We start from the raw sequence: 21336 nt of genomic DNA, 5'->3' as shown, positions 1-21336 counted from the left end.
ACTTACCTACATGTTATATTTTTAATTTTTATTAAATTGTATTATTTGCAAGAATATTAATTTCCATTTCCTGCATAACAGGAAGAACTAGTACATTAATTGGGACTACTTTCATTAACCTACAGTTGACGCTGTGAAAAAATAGTAAGTAAAAAATAAACAACAGCATGTGTGTTCATGATGAGAAAAAGAGAATTATTTTATTAATGTCTGAGTTTTGAAAATTATAACTTCAGACATCACTTAAATCTTTTTCATTTTTTGCTGCTCCTTGCATTCTGTGTACTGAAATATGAATTGTGATATGTGAAAAACAACCTACGAATTGTATCTAATATCAGTAGTCACTGTAAACAGTAATTGTATGGAAGAAATATAGTATCATCAGAATTCAAGTATTTTTAGACATTGAATTTATGACACTGAATTTTTATCCTCCAAATTTCCCTGCAAAAATATTCACCTGCAAAAATTCACCTGCAAAAAATCACCTGCAAAAATTCACCTGCAAAAATTAAACTGCAAAAGTGATGAACTTTAATGACCCAAGCCAGAGCAATCAGCACCAGATCGAGTCGAGTGGCTCTCGGCCAATTAAATTACGCTGTTTGATCACATGACACCGTTAGCCAGCAGTTTGTCTCCTAAAAGAGAGCTGTTTAGAGGTGAGTGATTAAGTTTTTCTCCTAAATAGAGATCATTACAGAACGCCTAGTCCTACTTAAAATCCCATTTATTTTTATTTTATCATCTACTCGAACTAAGGAAAACGTTTGACTAACTCAAAGACAATTTCCACGCCTCCCCTGCCTGACGCAGAGGCAGTTTTGAATTTAGGAGCAGCAAGATGGAAGCGGCAAACCCTGGCGATTCTCCGGTAAGTATATTGTTTTTTATCGTCAAGTTTGTCTTTTGAAACCTTAATTTTATTTAAATCCGTTGCTCACGTATAAAGTACACAGACGGGGTCTTTGCTCAACTCGTCTGAGGCGTGTCTCACTAAGCGCTACATGCTAGCATCCTGCTAACCGAGCTACCCTTTACATGCTGTGCTTTAGAAAATAGGATACTCGTTAAAAAATACTCCGCAGATATTGATAGATAGACGAACACTGCAAATATAATGTTGTAAACGAAAACGGCCTTTGGTGAAGTGGTAAAATACACCATGAATAAAGCCATAGATTGAATGGCTGCCATGGTTGCAGAACGGCCTGATTTAATGACAAGAATGGGGAAGAGTGAGGCGAAGTGAACCACAGCCACAAAACACGGTCAGACAAGGCGGCAAAAGGGCAGTGATCTGTCCGTCAGTATGAAGTTGGTGTGTGCTTTGGTGAACAAAAACTCGAGACCGGTAGCAGGAAGGTGGGAGACTCGTGTTTCACTGGAATAGTGGTGAATTAAAACATCCTTTGTTGGGGACATTTAGGTGTAAATGCATCCATAAAGGTGAGACAGAGGCAGACCAGACAGTGAAGAAAACAAGGCAAACATTAGAAATATTAAAACGGAAATATAGGATTAATATAACATACAATTGGGGAAAATGTAAGGAACACAATGTAAATGATATTGTAAAGTCATTAAAACAGCATACTCTGATTAAAAGAAACAGATAATTGGGTAGGATGATGATAATAATAATAATAATAATAATAATAATGTTAAAGAACATGTACAAGATGGGTATGTATACTTGTAGCCAGAACTTAACTACAAAGTTGTAGCATGCCAGACCATCTTGATTGAATGTAACTTCGCTCCACACAAGTTTTATGGTAGACATATTCATATTGGTATCTAATAAATGATTAATTCTTAGATTTTATCAAACGTTAATTTATAAATTGTTTCTGTCTTTGTGTTTGTTTCAGATTATGCAAGATGTAATTATTCAGTCAGCAAGACACTTGCTGCAGTTACTGACATCATCCAACTGAACTGCTGCTGTGATGAATCAGAATACAAGGTTTACTTTAGCAAGACCTATGAGTTAATGCTACATTTAACTAAATTGTTATATATTTTGTGTCCAATATTGTCTCCATATGATTTTGTTTTTTGCAACATCTTGCAGAGAACAGTCAAGGTACCAGCTTGGTCAACCCTAAAAGACCATCTGTTCATCAAGAAATGACCAGGTGAAAAAGTCATAAACTAAACACTCTGCATGAGCATGGAATTTAGGATGCAACTTTATATCTTACCTGCTCTACACTCAGGGCTTGAATTACAACAACAGTCAATCACATAAAAAAAAATAATAATACTTTTGGTAGTTCTGTGTCTCTCTCTCTCCTCCAAACCCAGATGGCTGCTGGTACTGAACCGGGTTCTGCTGGAGGTTTCTTCTTGTTAAAGGGGAGTTTTTCCTCTGCACTGTCACTTCATGCTGCTCAGTGTGAGGGATTGTTGAGGTTGAGTCCATATATCCTGCGAACAACTGCTGGGCAATGACACCATGCAATCTTCTGGGATTTCTTGGATAGAAAACCTGTGAGCTGCACTTGTCCTTGGTCTTCACAGCTCACCTTTTTACTGTTTATTGAATCAAAATTCTCCAGTGACATGGATTCTACATTGTAACTGATGTGATGTTCTATAAAGTGGTTTTAATAAAAAAAAAAAGGCAAAAATTTGTTTCTTTATTCAATTTTTGAACAGTGATACTCATTCAGTAAATGCAAATTATTTACACGGCAGTGCACTATAGGCATAAATCTAGACCCCTAGATAAAACATGATGGCATTATAGCAGTGACAACTCCTCCACAGTAGCAGGTGGGATTTTTCTTTTTTTGAGGACGGCTCCTTTTACCTGTCACTACAGATGGTCTGTTTGTTCTGATCAAGAGCCTTTTTTTGGGCAGCTGAAGAGGAGAAGTCTATCTTATGGCCAACCTCTGGCTGTATCTTGGTCATATTACCCAGCAAAACCCAGTATGCAGGTTCATCTGTAACAGTCCTTGTGCCACAGATCACTGTTGCTTCTACATTAAACAGAAGAGCAGTGACGTGGGTGCAGGTCTCCGTGACTCCGGCCTTACAGCTGCAGTGGGCGGCTTCAACCTTCCCTGTGATGCTCACAGTGACCCATGGCTGCAATGCTGGTTCATTCAGTCTTTGAGAGTGCAGGACCTGAAACACACACAAAGTTCTTGTCTTTAAATGAACTATGAGCCAAGGCTGACATAAATGTTTTATCTACTTAATCATTAATGTAACAGTGTTTAGAAAGTTAGCACATGTAATTTTTCATTTCTTTATGTGTCCATCTATAGAACGCTGCATGTTATAGTGTAAATCTGCCTGTTCTCTGTCAGAAACCTGCCTGCAGAAAATGAACCTAAAGGATGTAATGCAAGGATGTCATCACTTTCAAGATGGAGAAAGCATAAAGTGACAATTATGAATCACTTAATATGATAAGGAGATTCTGCAGGTCATTAATCAATGTATAAAATTAAATAAAATTATTTTTAGTGACACAAGATACAAATATGGAAGGAAGATGTATAATCGCTCAGTTTGGGGAAATTGTGGGTAGCCTGCAAGGGCCTCAACTTCTCCATACCCACAATGTGCAACAAATGGGCACAGCTATCTTCAACAGTGGAACATCGGCCAGTTACTTCCAACTTTAACGCAGCTTGTAGTCTTGGAGAGCAGCACACCAAAACTGCATGCACAACTTCTGCTAACAGTGGAAACAGATTAAGAAATCCATGCAAACAGATTCATAAACCGAAAGAATATTATTTTACAGGATTAATGATCATATCAGCCGCTGGCTGATCACAAACCCTGAGGGTGTATACGAGAAGCAGAAGAAGCAGAGGGGATATCCAGTTTAAGTTTAGATAGTATTTGTAAAGATATTGACCATATCCTTTTCTGAAAGTGTGGATATAATGGATGGGGTAAGGTACTGACATGCTACAACTTTATAGTTGTTAAGTTCTGGCTACAAGTATACATACCCATCTTGTACATTTTTATTATTATTATTATTATTATTATTATTATTATTATTATTATCATCATCCTACCCAATTATCTGTTTCTTTTAATCAGAGTATGCTGTTTTAATGACTTTACAATATCATTTACATTGTGTTCCTTACATTTTCCCCAATTGTATGTTATATTAATCCTATATTTCCGTTTTAATATTTCTAATGTTTGCCTTGTTTTCTTCACTGTCTGGTCTGCCTCTGTCTCACCTTTATGGATGCATTTACACCTAAATGTCCCCAACAAAGGATGTTTTAATTCACCACTATTCCAGTGAAACACGAGTCTCCCACCTTCCTGCTACCGGTCTCGAGTTTTTGTTCACCAAAGCACACACCAACTTCATACTGACGGACAGATCACTGCCCTTTTGCCGCCTTGTCTGACCGTGTTTTGTGGCTTTGGTTCACTTCGCCTCACTCTTCCCCATTCTTGTCATTAAATCAGGCCGTTCTGCAACCATGGCAGCCATTCAATCTATGGCTTTATTCATGGTGTATTTTACCACTTCACCAAAGGCCGTTTTCGTTTACAACATTATATTTGCAGTGTTCGTCTATCTATCAATATCTGCGGAGTATTTTTTAACGAGTATCCTATTTTCTAAAGCACAGCATGTAAAGGGTAGCTCGGTTAGCAGGATGCTAGCATGTAGCGCTTAGTGAGACACGCCTCAGACGAGTTGAGCAAAGACCCCGTCTGTGTACTTTATACGTGAGCAACGGATTTAAATAAAATTAAGGTTTCAAAAGACAAACTTGAAGATAAAAAACAATATACTTACCGGAGAATCGCCAGGGTTTGCCGCTTCCATCTTGCTGCTCCTAAATTCAAAACTGCCTCTGCAGTCAGGCAGGGGAGGCGTGGAAATTGTCTTTGAGTTAGTCAAACGTTTTCCTTAGTTCGAGTAGATGATAAAATAAAAATAAATGGGATTTTAAGTAGGACTAGGCGTTCTGTAATGATCTCTATTTAGGAGAAAAACTTAATCACTCACCTCTAAACAGCTCTCTTTTAGGAGACAAACTGCTGGCTAAACGGTGTCATGTGATCAAACAGCGTAATTTAATTGGCCGAGAGCCACTCGACTCGATCTGGTGCTGATTGCTCTGGCTTGGGTCATTAAAGTTCATCACTTTTGCAGTTTAATTTTTGCAGGTGAATTTTTTGCAGGTGAATTTTTTGCAGGTGAATATTTTTGCAGGGAAATTTGGAGGATAAAAATTCAGTGTCATAAATTCAATGTCTAAAAATACTTGAATTCTGATGATACTATATTTCTTCCATATAATTGCTATTGCCATAATACGTCTTTACATTACAGCTACTGTGTGTAATATAATATGATGTTGTAAGATGCTCATCAGTGTTGGATTCATAAGAATGTGGAGGCGTTTCACATTATTCTTTACAGACATCAGTAATGAACAGAGGTGACCTTCACTCTCCTGAATCTTTCAATAAACCTCTGAGCTGATTTTATCTCTCAACAAAAGAGAAACCCAAACTCTAACATGAACAGAATATATGTGGCCTGGGCCTTTCATTGCTTCCAGTGTTTTTTATTCACCTCTTTTCTGTATGAAATGGTGAACAAGCTGCATTCATGTAACACTTCTAGTCTAATTATTTGCTTTAAGTTCTTTATACTACAAAGACAATTCACCCATTTATGCGCGCAATTGCTTTTTCTTTAAGGTCATGATGGTGAATTAGGAGCAAGTTTTGGGTTCAGTACCTTTCATAGAATGTGATGCAGCTCTGAACAGTTTAATAATAACAACAGTTTACAATAGCAGCAAAAACAAAGATGAAATGTAACTGACTGTCAACACTTATGCAAAACGCATGTTTTGGATTTATTAGTTATAGTCACACTATCTAATTCTATTACTTAGGATCTTATCAGTACTGATAAGAGCACCAGAAATATGTTAATTAGCACTATTTTTTTTTTTAGTATTGTATAGTTACAGCATTATTGAGCTCTTCGTGGTTTACTTAAATGCAAAACGTTTTCCTCAACCCAGTCATTTTTAGAAGTGTATATGTGAATTGTCTGATGTGAGATTTGTGAACTTTTAACCTTTTTCCAATATATAATTCAGGTTATTTGAGGGAGTATGACATTTCAGATTATTTCACAGTCATTAATCATTAGTTAAACTCTGGTTTTCTTCCACAGTGTGTCTTTTGTTGTGTCTTACTCCCGTCAGCCCCAACTGGTCATAGCAGATGGCGGCCCGTCCCTGAGCCTGGTTCTACTGGTGTTAATTTTTCTGTTAAAAGGTTTTTTTTTATACAATATACAATATACAATATATACAATTTATTTAGATACAATCTAAATAAATTGTAATTAAATCAAAATGAACTGCACTGAATAGAATAGAATTGAACTGAACTGTATTGAATACATTACAGTGATGTAGAGTTGCTATGTAAGTAGCAGCTGTCTAGTGCAAACTGATCAGTTTTAATGTGTTGAGAGTGAAATTTCATGTGGCTGTACACACTTTGAAGCTGTGCTGAGTCCAACAGGCATTCACCGTTACATGAACTCCACTGGGGAGTTAGCTTTCAAAATGAGCATGGTACATTAAAAGCTCTGTGCCTTGTCATGCTGCACTGAGATGTTAAATTAGCTGTTGTGATGTTTAACCCTAACCCTGGCAATTGCCCTAATGTGGTATCAGATTCAAAGGCAGTTACAGAGTGAATGTGGTTATGCCTCTTTACATATGAAAATATAAACAAGCCTTTTACTTTGTGATGTTTGTTATGCGCCCGATGACTTATTGCGCCAGTGACACTGGAAGTTCTAAATAAGCTTCGGTTAGTTCGCCTGAACACTTGTGTGTATTTTTTTCTTCTTTTTTCCCGTTATTGTCTCAGCGAGCAGACAAGATGGTCTGCTCGCTGGAAGCTGTACTGAATGATACACCAGATGCTACACTGTTGCAGGCGAGCTATAGGAACAAATTTAAGGACCCTAATGTTGCATATTATTTAACACATGAGACTTTAAAATGAACTACTCGATCTAAAGTAAACTCTAAATATTACTGAATAAGAAGAACAGACTGTTAGGCAACTGTAGCAGCTTGCTGAGGGGCTGACATACAAACAAGATCCTAATCTCAAGAAACAAGCCAAATGATAGAAACACACTTTCACATTATGATCTGCCATGACAATGTCTGAGTAATATCTGATGGGTTTACATGCCTGAAGAAGCATGTTGCAGTCTTATCAAATGAGCTTCTGTAGAGAATTAATGTCATTGTCTCATCAACTACAGTGTACTCAGTCCTCTTTTCACTTACTGTGTGTGAAAAGACTGTAGAAGACAGTCTTCTACCTACAATATTGTTGACTTCCCTCTCAGGGGGTCAAAGGTCTTAGCATCCAGCTTTATGCGACTGCTAAAAAAGAGCTTTTCTCTATTTCCTAATAATAAAGCATTTTTATTCTTAATCAAAGATACGATATATTATCATGTTATAATAACATTATTTTTGATCAAAATGAGAAATGTAGTTTGAGTAGGTAAAATGACTATTCTAATGGCCCTGTTGTGTGTGTGTGTGTGTGTGTGTGTGTGGTGAATGCATAAATGGTGGTTGACAAACACAGAGTTTAAAAGGATAAAAGAAAGTATTCCCCTGGATCTGAATTAAAAAGTGAATGTTATGTGCTAAAGATAAATAGATAAATTAAAGTGGAATCACATAAATTGAATGAAACATTAAGGGAATTATATCTATATGTGATTCAGTGCTTAAATGTGATAGAATTTCTGTGTTAAGAATGAAAAAATTAACTTTTATGGATTAAAGTAGTTCAAAGTTGACATTTTGTCTTAAATCATGTAAGTCAGATTGACAGAGAGAGCATACGAGAGCAGAAAGTGTGAGTGGACATCAGATGATTGGATGTTGATAATGTGATTGGATGTCCCCATGGGTAAGGTTAAAAAGATGTGACAACCAGTGGGAAAGGGAGGTGAACAGGGGATCGACCCAGGCCAACCTGTGAACCTGCAAACTGGTTGTATATCTTTTTAAGAAGAATAAACTGTTTGCTTCGAAAGGAATGTATGAGAAAGTCTCACATATCTTATCTCAGATTTAGTGTGTGACTAGAAAAATGTATAAAAAGGATCAACAGGATCGCCTAGATGAGCACGTGCATAGACTTTCACTGTGTATGCTGTTGCTCCCCTGCAAGTATATAAACACATTAAACTTGCTGCTCATTAAAATTTCTGCTCTGCGTGTCTCACTTTTTAAGAACATTTTTCTGACAGCTATCCTCAACGCTCATTTTTACTGTGTTAGATGGTCAATTCAGAAGGAGTTTGATTTACTTCCACTGAATGCCCATGGGATGCTGCTTTCCTGTTGGGTGATTATCATGGACATGGACAAGAGGATGAGTGCATCTTTGGATCCAGTTGTGCTCCTACCTCTCCTCATCAAAGATAAGGAAATGCTCAGCGTTAGCTACGTAAGTATAGTTTAAGTGATTTAATTATTGTTTAGTGATTTTTTACTATTTTATTTTCCTTTTGAATTAGTCCTGCAAAATTGCTATGATAAAATTTCCTGTTCCTTAAAGTCTACATTGCTGACATTCACTTTTTCACTCTTTGAGGACCACTAAAGGTAACAGTCCCTTGGGGCCTACGGTATGGACCTCTATAACCAGTCCAGATTAACAAGTGCCACGACTGAGAGGGGGGCTGCCATAACAGCTGTAACTGATGCAATGTGACCTGCAAGGCTACACAGGTTTTCTCATATCAGGGCAGGCAGGGAAGACACCTGGACATCAAGGCAGTCAGGCTGGGCGAGTCCCTTCACCCACATTGGCTCTGCATTACCTGAGAGGGGGTGGCTGTAGCTCAGGTGGTAGAGCAGAGTCCCGTCTGCTCCAGTCTGCATGGGCAAGATGCTCTGATTCATCACATTGTGAACGTTAGGTAGAAAGAGAATAGAAGAAAAAGGGCTTGTGTGAATGAGCAATGTGTAAGGCACTATATAAGAATCAGTCAATTTACCATCTAAGACTTATAGTGTAACAGATTAGGACTTTTCTTTTCTATCAGAGAGCTGAAACAGATTTCTTGTTTAGGGTTGTGGGTACTGCAGACTGACTAAATCAAACCTTGTAGTAAGTTCTTGTACTGTTTAAGTTGCCAACTTCGGGAGCAGAAGAATCCTGATTTGCATTTGTTGACCTCACCACACTATTTATATCCAGACCTGTTAAAATACAGACCTGTGGCCATAGTGTGGATGGATGCATGGATGCAGTTATTCCGTTATTTAATCAGCACTGAAAACTGATTTAGTACTGGAAGGTTTCATTTCTGGTGTCATTAGGATTCTTTTACTTTTTTCAAGTGAAGTGCACCAAAAATAAATATATTCCTCATAAAGGTTTTTCTTAATGCCGTACACCATAATAACATGGGAATGGTTGGTGATATTAAAGTCCTGTTTGTGGCACATTAGTATATGCGAGGGGGCAAACTCCTCAAGATGGGTGGTGACCATGGTGGCCATTTAGAAGTCGGCCATCTTGGATACAACTTTTGTTTTTTCAATAGGAAGAGGGCCATGTGACACATCAAACTTATTGGTAATGTCACAAGAAAAACAATGGTGTTCTTGGTTTCAACGTAACTTTATTCTTTCATGAGTTATTTACAAGTTTCTGACCACTTATAAAATGTGTTCAATGTGCTGCCCATTGTGTTGGATTGTCAATGCAACCCTCTTCTCCCACTCTTCACACACTGTTTCTCTTTGTTCACAGCCATTGACATGTCGAAGAGGTTAACACGTGAGGAGCGAAATTGTGTTGATATCTGGTGAACGCAGTAACTGGGTCATTGCAGCAGATTTCAATGCAAGACACCCTACGAGACCACCCATCTCCCACGCTACAGTTAGCAAACTGCTTGCTAAGTTTCGTGAAACTGGTTCAGTGTTGGATTTGCCAAAATGTGGATGCAAGAAAACTGTCACTAATGAAGAAACATCAGTGGCTGTCCTAGCTTCATTCAGCAAGAGCCCACAGCGTAGCACTCGCCGCATGTCACTGGAGAGGGGCATTAGTCCAACATCCCTTCAGCAGATATTAGCTACTCACAAATGGCACCCTTACAAACTCCAGCTAATGCAGCATCCCAACGAGGATGACCCAGATCGGCGCACAGAATCTGCAGAATGGGCAAAACAAAAATTGGAACAGGACCCTCAGTTCACGCAGAAGATTTTGTTCAGCGATGAGGCAAACTTTTATGTGAATGATGAAGTTAACAAACAAAACCACCGCTATTGGTCTGACACTAACCCACATTGGATGGATCCCTCCAAGACTGTTGGAACAACAAAAGTGATGGTTTGGTGTGGTATATGGGGTACAATGATAGTGGGTCCATTCTTCATCAATGGAAACCTCAAGGCCACTGGATATTTGATATTGCTACATGATGATGTGTTTCCCTCTTTATGCACTGAAGCTGGCACGTTCCCTGAGTTTTCCCAGCAAGATGGTGCACCACCACATTATGGGTGCCAGGTCCGAGCATTCCTAGATGAACAGTTTCCTGGAAAGTGGATTGGTCGTCTTGGGCCAGTTGAATGGCCCCCAACGTCTCCCGATCTGACCCCCTTAGACTTTTATCTTTGGGGTCATCTGAAGGCAATTGTTTATGGTGTGAAGATACGAGATGTGGAGCACCTGAAACTACGGATACTGGATCCCTGTGCTGGCATTTCTCCTGCGGTGTTGCTATCAGTGTGTGAAGAGTGGGAGAAGAGGGGTTGCATTGACAATCCAACACAATGGGCAGCACATTGAACACATTTTATAAGTGGTCAGAAACTTGTAAATAACTCATGAAAGAATAAAGTTACGTTGAAACCAAGCACACCATTGTTTTTCTTGTGACATTACCAATAAGTTTGATGTGTCACATGGCCCTCTTCCTATTGAAAAAACAAAAGTTGTATCCAAGATGGCCGACTTCTAAATGGCCACCATGGTCACCACCCATCTTGAGGAGTTTGCCCCCTCGCATATACTAATGTGCCACAAACAGGACTTTAATATCACCAACCATTCCCATGTTATTACGGTGTATCTATATAAATGGCCCACCCTGTATGTCAGAGACTGTGACACTTATGTTTAGTCCTCAAGTCTCATATGCCAGGCTTTTGAAATTTAATGAATTTATGATTCCTTTCGGGTTCAAAAGTCATTTCAAATGGAGTTTTGTTCCTTATTTCTTTTGCAATAAAGGTAATATAGGTTGTATCATATTTATATATATTGCTTACTGTTTCCCCAGTGACTGTTGTACAGTATATGCTGAGCCCATTGTCTGAGTATTCTGGACGGAGTCATATATAAGTCTGGGTTCTATTATTAAACTATTCTTACGTGTTTTTTTTTTTACATTGTTGTTCATTCTTAAGGGTTTATTTTCTAACCTTTTTATATGAATCCTCTGGTCTTAGTTTTAGTTGCTCTGTCTTTCAGGTTGTATTTGGCTAGTTTTGCTTAGTTTCCATTCGGTTCTCGTGTCACATCTGCTTTGGCTTTCAGTGATCGCTCGTGTCAAGTTAATCTTGTTCCCCCATTTAGATGTTTAATTTCCAATTTATTCTATTAGTGGTTTGTTATTCTGTATCTTCTCTAGCTTATGTTCATGTCCCTCCCATTATTGATTCCCTGATTCTCCTCAGCTGTGAATTAATCTCCCTGCACTTCTTCCCTCATTACCACTTGTATATATTGTCTCAGTCTTCCTCTGTCATGTTGTCAAGGGAAGACTTAGCTCTGTTTTCCCAGTATTATGTTTCTAGTGTTCTCTCTATATTCAGCAGCTTCGCTCTCAGTTATTCTCTGGTTTTGGTACTTTGCTTATCTCATGTTCACGATAATCAGCTCATAAGTTATAAGGTTTTCATGTAACATGCATGACTGAGTAAATGGGTTAAATGCAGAGAGGAATTTCCCCATGGGGATCAATAAAGTATACATAACAGAACTAATTAGAAATTCATTTAAGCCATTTGTTAATATTCAATTCGATTTGATTTATATAGAGCCAATTTACAACAGCAGTAACCTTAAGGTGCTTTGTACTTGAAGGTAAAGACCCTGCAATTATAAGCTTACAACACCTGTTATTCTCAGGCAGTCTCCCATCCAAGTACCAACCCTTTCCCAGTGGGATTAATACAATTTTTAATTGTGTCTGAGGAAAGCATACGTTTAAAGGCAGTAATATTAATGATAATAATAGCAACAACAACAACAACAAGTTACGACTAAACTGAAGTGTCTTAGATGGAAAAAGTATTTTGCTGTTTTTAAAAAACAAACTGTAAAAAAAAGTTTTTAAAAAGAGTATTAAACGGCAACACCAACAGACTGTAAAATCCAAACAGTATACTTCTGTAGTAGAAACTGAATTACTGCTAATAAAGAGAACATAATCAAGAAAAGTCAAGAAACAGTACATAATCACATACATACATCACAAGCAAGTAACATAAAATATATTTCTGTCTATAGAAAAATACCAATTTGCTTTTTTGATATTTACTTTACAATGTGTATATTACACATTTCACCATTCAGAAATTCACATCCTGTTTTCAATAAAAATAAGTACGGTTTATATTTGTCAAAGTGTTTTAAGTTCAAGTTAAAACATGAACAAAACTAAGCCAATCACATAAAAGCACATAAAAGGGAACCAGGAAACTACTAAGAAAACTAAACTGGAAAAATGTGAAACTAGAGATGCTAGAAAACAGTAACACCAGAGCCAAATGACACGGAGGGAAAGTGACGAATCCTCATGATACAGATGAGAGGGTGAAGTGGAAACACAGCTGGAGCAAACAAGACAAAACGAGACGGGGGAAGCAAAACTAAACATAATGCACACGGGACAAAAGACTATCACAATAAAACAGGAAACAGACTGAGACCAGCCACAGGAAACAAGGGAAACACATACTGAGACTCAGACTGACTAAATACAGGGAAGGGAGGAAGGAGACAGAGACAAGAGTTGGAAGAGATCGAGGGACAGAGAGGGAGACAGAGGCAGAGAGAGAGCGAATGGGTGAGAGACAGAGACAGAGAGTGACACCAAATTTGACATTCATTAACAGACACAATAGACTACATACTGGGGACACAGGGGAGGACACAGCAAGGACAGAGTGAGACAGACTGGACACATAAGGAAAGAGAATAAACCAGAACTAAGAACTACAATCATAACAAAACTCAGCGGCTCTCCAAAGTGAACATTAGCATCTCATTAACCCTCAAGAACTGAACAACAGACTAGGCAAACTCAAAAACCTGGGACAAAGACCCAGGCCAATGAAACTAAACTAATACACTAAGGAGCCAATCATCCCCAGTTCTTAACTTTCAGGGTTGGCAGGTGGACTGCCAGAGCTAAAAATGTTTCTTCAACCATCTAAAATTTCATTGGTACATGTTTGGCAACAGACTCAGATGTTAAAAAACATACTGGAGATGGGATTTCACAATGAGGCATCCCAGTTTATTACTCAGCATGGATCAGATGCAGTCAAACCCAGAAGGTTTGGACCAGAACTTCACATATTTATAAAAGAGAAGACAAAAATGAATTGGTCAAAAATGGGACACTTTCATTTGCAGTATGAAAGGTTTTTTGGGTTTGTTGTTCACAGAAACAGAAATTTTGGCACAAGCTTGGCTCTGTCTCATGTATCCGCATTAAAAAAAAACCCAGCTTACAGTGCTATTTATAGCCTTTGAATAAAGTCTAAAGTGGCCTCATTTGCCAAAATTTCATAAAGTGGGCACCATGTCTTTAAAATGCAAATGAGGATAAAAGAAGAGTGTCTCAGTTGCAGGAATCATTTAAACAGAGCTTGTCTTGCAATGGTTAAGCTTGTGGGGTGTTTGCAGTCACTGCAGGATGTGTAGGAGACAGACAGGGCATCATCAGAAGTCTTTTAGACACTATATGTTTAGCTTTTGATGCTACTGTTAGGTGCTCAAAAGACCAACGGCATATTTCGCTGATGTGATCAAAATGTTTTGACATGTCAGAAATATAACAGAGAAATCTGTTCTAAGTACATTGGTTGGTAAAAATAGAGCATAACTAGGTGGCTTTCAGCATTCTTTGCATTCAGTTGGCAAATATCAGCAAGCAGCTTCATTCTATATCACACTTATTCAGTGAAATAAAATAATAACAGTTGTCAGTGATGCCTGCTCTGTTCTGTCTTGGGTCTCTTGGGGGTCCCAGAACAGAGCCATAGTACCAAATAAATGAAAATAACTGAAGATAGAATCTGCAGATGGTTACTGACTGAAATTAAGTTAACCTTTCACACAAAATGGGTTTTTTTGTACAGATATAGACAAAACGTGCTTTGGAATTAATCTGCAATCATTATTATACCAAGACAAATCTAGGAAAAGCTCTCACATGACATCTTGCAAATTTTGGATTTGTCAAACACTGTTCATCCCTCAGTTTAACTTTTCTATAGGTTTCAGTTTCACCGAAAAACTTCATCATACTATAACTAGTTTAGCAAATGACGAGTATGCTGATAGACCATATGGCTGCCAACTCTGGTTGCGCTTTGCAGTTTGCCTCCACATCTGTCTCCAAACAAAATGAAGGAAATGAATTAATGGGAAAAAACCATTAGACTCTCAGCCTTTTCCTAAAAGGAGTAGTATGTGTACCAGGATACTAAAGAAATTCAGTGGAAAATAACTAACAAACCCACAGTGAGTGAGTATTTAGACAAGATGGCGCCGAGTATGGCAGCCTCGTCGCGAGCTCCCCCAAGCAACGGCTTTCTTCTGTGTTTAATTTTACTTTTCCTTTATTTTTTCACGAGCAGCACTTGTCTCCTTGTGTACGACCGACAAACCTTACTGGACATAAAAGACGGTCTTTCTTATAACTTTCCGGAGTTCAAGTTTTGCAACACGGACGCTCCGTTTGCAGACCCCCCATTCCAGAGGTGGGACCAAGTCATTGTTTTGCAAGTCTCAAGTAAGTCTCAAGTCTTTATCCTCAAGTCTCAAGTCAAGTCTCAAGTAATGTCAGGCAAGTCAGAGTCGAGTCTCAAGTCACTGGTGTAAAAGTCCGAGTCAAGTCACAAGTCTGAAACTTTGAATTTCAAGTCCTTTCGAGTCTTTAAAAAAAAAATGAAAAAAAGCATGTTGCAGTTTTATGCTAAATGTAAATATTAGACCATGTAATTTTAAAATCTGTGTTTTTCTCAACACATGACAAAATAGTGAACTTAGAATATATACACAAATTGTGAAATTGCACCTCTTTAAAATGCAGCTCAATTAAACTTAGCTCCAAGAATAATTTTCACCGACAGTTCTGAGATAAGCTGCATGTTATTCTTGGATGCGGTTGTAGGACCAGCTTTAAAATCGCATGACAAAAATATCATACACATTAAAAAAAAACTGCATCACCAACGTAGCCTGGACAACATTTGCTAGTTAGATGAAGTCAGCTATCTCATTGTAGCATATTTATATGCATATTTATAATTATACGGTTCTTGGAGTGAGTGCATACACTCATGAAGTTTAGTAACTTCCGGTCACTGCAACAAGCCCAGGTACAGTTTACCGACGGATGGGTGCAGGACCTTGAAATGCACCGTGTAGAAAGTAAAGACCATCGTACGTATCATAAGTTTACCAGTCTCACAAATCGTCGTCATAAATACACATTCGTTAACCGTTTATTAATAGGACCTTTGAGCTCAACGGTAATTAATTAGTAGTGGAAATAATTTCTGGTAGCATCACAGAAATGTAGCAGTGACAATAATACTGTAATCGCACTGGGCAATTAGTGATACAAAACAACTGTTTTATCCTGTGAATAAAAGTATATGTTTTTGTCAATGTACCATAATAACAGAGGCGAAACGCAATATTGTGTCAGGACAATTCACTATTTATGCACAATAAATAAAGGAGCATAGCGCGACAATTTCTGTTCAGCGCCAGACTTGCTTGTAACCTATATCACTAATTATGTTAAGAAAAATGACGTATTAACTACTAAAAAACACTGACCTTCGTGTAAATGCTTGGAGCAGACTAACCTGAGCTGGAGTGTTCTAGGACGTTATATTTGATCTTTGAATGGCTGCAATCCAGTCGCCTCTTTGTTACTTCGGAAACATGGCTTGAACAATTTCTCTTCAACGACGTAATCCGATAACAACCGATCTCTTTACCCGTCGGCTTCCCGTGGCTGTCATGCGACCGGCTATTGCAGTTAATAATACAACGGCTTCTTGACATTTTTGTGTTTCTTTTTATCGCTGTATAACTGATTTCAATTGAAAGCCTGCGTGCGCTAGTACCGCTTGCCACGAGTTCCCAGAATCCTTTGCGGTTCTACCCGTGAATGACATCACATTTTCAATCTCTATATAATATGCATGTTAAATTTTATATTTGGGGTAAAATATCAAGTCTTTTCAAGTAAACCGGTTCAAGTCCAATTCAAGTCCCAAGTCATTGGTGTAAAAGTCCAAGTCAAGTCACAAGTCTTAGAACATTTTTTCAAGTCAAGTCTAAAGTCATAAAATTAATGACTCGAGTCTGACTCGAGTCCAAGTCATGTGACTCGAGTCCACACCTCTGCCCCATTCATCTCACCTGAGACGCCTTTGTTCTCTGGCCCTGGAGGCCGCAAACGCCGACGCAGAGGGAGAAGATCTGGCGTTCTGGTTCGACTGAGACGGCGCACTTACAGACCACCGTTACCTAGTTTATTACTGGCTAATGTGCAGTCTCTGGAGAACAAGCTGTGCGAGCTTCGGGCACGGATCTCATTCCAGCGAGAGATGCGAGACTGCTGCGTGATCTGCCTCACAGAAACCTGGCTATCGGACAAAGTACCGGACTCCGCAATACAACTACCGGGGTTCTCCGTGCACCGCGCGGACAGGTCACAGGATCTTACTGGGAAAAGCAGAGGCGGTGGTGTGTGTTTCATGATCAACAACAGCTGGTGTGATTATGCGAACGTGCACCCGGTCAAATCCTTCTGCTCACCGGACCTGGAGTACCTGATGATTAAGTGCCGGCCATTCTGGCTACCGAGGGAATTTACAGCAGTGATTATTACGGCTGTTTACATACCCCCACAAGCCGACACTGACCGTGCACTCAGGGAACTGTACAGCGCGATCAGCAGCGAGGAAACCGCACACCCAGAGGCAGCGTTTATCACAGCCGGAGACTTTAATAAGGGAAACCTGAAGAAAGTCTCACCAAAACTCCATCAACACATCCTTTTAACACACGTGGAAACCGGCTACTCGACCACTGTTACACCTCTTTCCGGGATGCGTACAAAGCCCTCCCCCGCGCCCCATTTGGCCAATCAGATCACTGCTCCATCCTGCTCCTGCCCGCCTACAGGCAGAAGCTGAAACAGGAAGCTCCAACCCGGAGGGCGGTGCACTGTTGGACGGACCACTCGGAGTCTGCGCTGCGGGACTGTTTTGATCACGCGGACTGGGAAATGTTTCACGTGGCCGCCAGAGACATTGATGAGTACACAGACTCAGTCTGTGGATTTATCAGGAAATGCGTGGAAGATGTCGTCCCATCCAGAACAGTTAAATCCTTCCCAAATCAAAAACCCTGGATTAACGGAGATGTTCGCGCGGCACGGAACACCGCCTTTGCCTCCGCAAACACATCGGACTACAAACACGCACATTACCAACTCCGGAAGACGATCAAAGCAGCCAAACGTGAGTACAGGGACAGGGTGGAGCAACAGTTTGACAACCCTCGGAGTATGTGGCAGGGACTAAACACGATCACAGACTTTAGAGGGAAAACCAGCACACCGCAGACCACGGCCTCTCTGTGTGAGGATCTAAATGTATTCTACGCTAGATTCGACGCAGCGAACACCATGAGACCGGACAGTGTGCGCACCGCGGATGACGTCAGTGCGCACACTGTGTCTGAGGAGGATGTGCGGAAGTGCTTCAGGAAGGTGAACGCGCGCAAAGCTACTTGTCCGGACGGGATTCCCGGCCGCGTCCTCAAGTCATGCGCGGCTCAGCTGGCTGGAGTGTTCACACACATCTTCAACCTTTCCCTCTCTCTGTCTGTAGTCCCAGCCTGCTTCAAAATGGCCACCATCGTCCCTGTACCCAAATCCTCCACCATCTCCTCATTGAACGACTGGCGACCTGTAGCCCTGACCCCCATCGTAAGCAAATGCTTCGAGAAGCTGGTCAGGGACTTCATCTGCTCTGCACTACCCGACTCACTGGACCCTCTACAGTTTGCATACCGCCACAACAGGTCCACTGATGATGCCATAGCCCTGACACTACACACTGCCCTGTCACACCTGGAGAAGAGAGACACGTATGTGAGAATGCTGTTTGTAGATTACAGCTCAGCATTCAATACCATCGTTCCCTCGAAGCTGGACAGGAAACTGCAGGATCTAGGACTGAGCAGCTCCCTCTGCAGCTGGATCCTTAGCTTCCTGTCTGACAGACGCCAAGTGGTCAGACTGGGCAGCATCACCTCATCCCCCATCACACTGAACACTGGTGCTCCACAGGGGTGTGTACTGAGCCCTCTCCTGTACTCACTCTACACCTACGACTGCACAGCCACTAACAACTCCAACATCATTGTGAAGTTTGCAGACGACACTACAGTGGTGGGTCTTATCACCAACGGTGATGAGACGGCTTACAGGGAGGAGGTCAGCGCCCTGACCCACTGGTGTCAAGACAACCATCTCACCCTCAACGTCGCAAAGACAAAGGAGTTGATAGTGGACTTCCGGAGGTGCAGAGAAGTACACACCCCCATCACCATCAACGGCGCTGCTGTGGAGAGAGTGAGCAGCTTCCGGTTCCTTGGAGTACATCTGGCTGAGGATCTTACGTGGTCAGTACACACAAACAAAACAGTGAAGAAGGCGCAGCAGCGCCTCTTCTTTCTCAGGAGACTGAAAAGATTCAGCATGAGCCCCCGCATCCTCAGGACCTTCTATCACTGTGCCATTGAGAGCATCCTCACTGGATGCATCACCACCTGGTATGGCAACAGCACCGCCTACAACTGCAAAGCTCTCCAGAGAGTAGTGCGGTGCTCTGAACGGATAATTGGAGGTGAGCTTCCCTCCCTCCAAGACATCTACAGGAAGCGCTGCCTGAGGAAAGCGGGGAGGATCATCAAGGACTCCAGTCACCCCAGCCATAAACTGTTCAGACTGCTTCCATCAGGAAGGAGGTTCTGCAGCATCCGGTCCCGTACCAGCAGACTGAGAGACAGCTTTTTCCATCAGGCCATCAGACTGCTGAACACGTCATAGACACCTCAGCTTCACTACTGGAACTTTAACATTATGCACTCCATACTGTATATAAATGCCACTTGTTTTGCACATGTCTCACTCTGTATATTTTATATATTTTATTATTATTATTATTATTATTATTATTATTTTATTTTTATTTTTTTTACTATTTAATTTGTAAAAATGTGTATACACACACACACACACACACACACACACACACACACACACACACACACGTAGGAAAATATTTAGTATACACATCCAGAAATGCATACACTATTATATATTGTACATATATTTATTAGTTTCAGGTTGGCCATTCTTGTATTTTGCTCGTTTGTGTTGTTGTGTTTGCACATCTCTGTTGCTTGTGGGGCTCGCACACAAGAATTTCACTCGCATGTGCTGTGCCAGTGTGCCTGCACATGTGATGTGACAATAAAAGTGATTTGATTTGATTTGATTTGAGGTGGCTTGCAGAGATGGCGAGATCCTTTCTTGTGAGGGAAATGTGTTCAAAATATGTTCACTTAGGTTTCTGTCTGCTTCAACCAGCTCTGATGATTAAGACAAGAAGCAGCAGTTACTGAATCAAATGGAAACAGACATAGAAAATAAAGGCCGTGGTAATAATAATAACAAAATACCTTGTACCTAGGCTCCTGTGGAGGTAAGGTGAGTAACATAGTCCTGATGACATTACAGGGATAGAATAACACTATGAGTGCTCAGTAAGAGGACAAAAATAAAGTCCATAAAGAATACTGTATGAGATCTTTTGCCCAGTTTAAAACTCTTTACATCCATCAGATCACCAGTGAACCTGGGTATGGTTAGGTTGCATTATAACTACATGCTAAACAACTGTGGTTTCAGACATTAGGAACTGTTACCTATCAAGTTTCTTATTTGCATTGTGGCCTTCACATCCTTCTGATTTCTATTTAATTATGCTTCAATACTGTGCAAAAGTTTTGAGCCACCCATTAGTTATTTATATTCTGCTACCACAAAGATGCAGTAGTTTCTTGAAACTAGACTATAAAGAGACAGATTCAACATATTTCTCCTATATCAGCTTCCCTTTACTGGCTCTCTGATTAATCAAGAATCTAATTTAAAATACTTCTCACCACATACAAGGTCTTCAATCAGGTCCCATCTTATCTTAAAGACCTTATATAACTGTATGGTCTGATGGTTGGGGTTACTATGTGGTATTGTAGGGTCTTTACCTTACAATATTAAGTTCCTTGAGGAAAATCTTGTTTCAATATAAATAAAACTGAACTGAATTAAAACAACAATACATGGAAAAACAGTAAATACAACAGGGCAAAAACAGGATTTGTACAGTTCTAACTAAGTTCGAAAGTCAGTATTCGCTGACCACCGTTATTCTTCATCATCGTCAGCCTGAATTTTCTTGTGCAGGCTTTCTGGTAATTTCTTTACTTTAGTCTATTCAGTTGTTCCACTGTGTGTGTTTTTCTATCCAGGTATGCTTTTTCTGCAATTGTGGTTGGCATCACTGTCATGCTCAAAACGAAGCTGCCTTTTGTCTGTTAGGTGTTTTCCAGATGGTATTTCATGGTGGATCAAAATCTATTGGAATCACAAACGCAGAAAAGTACCATCAGTTTGGGCAGTTATCAACACCACTGGCTGAAATGCAGCCCCGAACCACAACAGAGCCTTTGTTATGTTACAGATAGCTGTAGACACCTACTGCTGCTCTCATCAGTCTCTTTTGTACATACTGAAAACAATTTGAACCAAAAACCTCAAGTTTGCATTTGTCACTCCAGAAGACCTACTGCCGCTACTTTTCACTCCAGAAAAATGTCATTTGACATAACTATGCCTTATCT

The 21336-nt window shown here is 40.0% G+C and overlaps 1 protein-coding gene and 2 long non-coding RNA genes across 5 annotated transcripts in view; 1 reads left to right on the top strand and 2 right to left on the bottom strand.

Annotated features, from left to right (window-relative positions):
- LOC146570210 (metabotropic glutamate receptor 8-like) overlaps positions 1-21336 on the bottom strand; it is a 149994-nt gene that overhangs the window by 35536 nt on the left and 93122 nt on the right. The window lies entirely within an intron of this gene.
- LOC146570213 (uncharacterized) lies at positions 613-2620 on the top strand. Its single transcript, XR_014893444.1, has 4 exons — positions 613-665; positions 820-877; positions 1878-1972; positions 2081-2620. It is a non-coding gene; the product is annotated as an uncharacterized LOC146570213 (long non-coding RNA).
- Positions 2636-4391, bottom strand: LOC146570212 (uncharacterized). Its single transcript, XR_014893445.1, has 2 exons — positions 3249-4391; positions 2636-3141 (listed from the first exon to the last, which is right to left on the bottom strand). It is a non-coding gene; the product is annotated as an uncharacterized LOC146570212 (long non-coding RNA).

This window comes from Mchenga conophoros, linkage group LG7 (assembly GCF_057382185.1).
Source record: "Mchenga conophoros isolate Kocher_MC1m ecotype Shallow Benthic linkage group LG7, M_conophoros_male_GT1.1, whole genome shotgun sequence".
Taxonomy (NCBI): Eukaryota; Metazoa; Chordata; class Actinopteri; order Cichliformes; family Cichlidae; genus Mchenga; species Mchenga conophoros.
The sequence above is the reverse complement of the archived record's forward strand: the minus strand, read 5'-3'. Positions and strand labels throughout refer to the sequence as shown.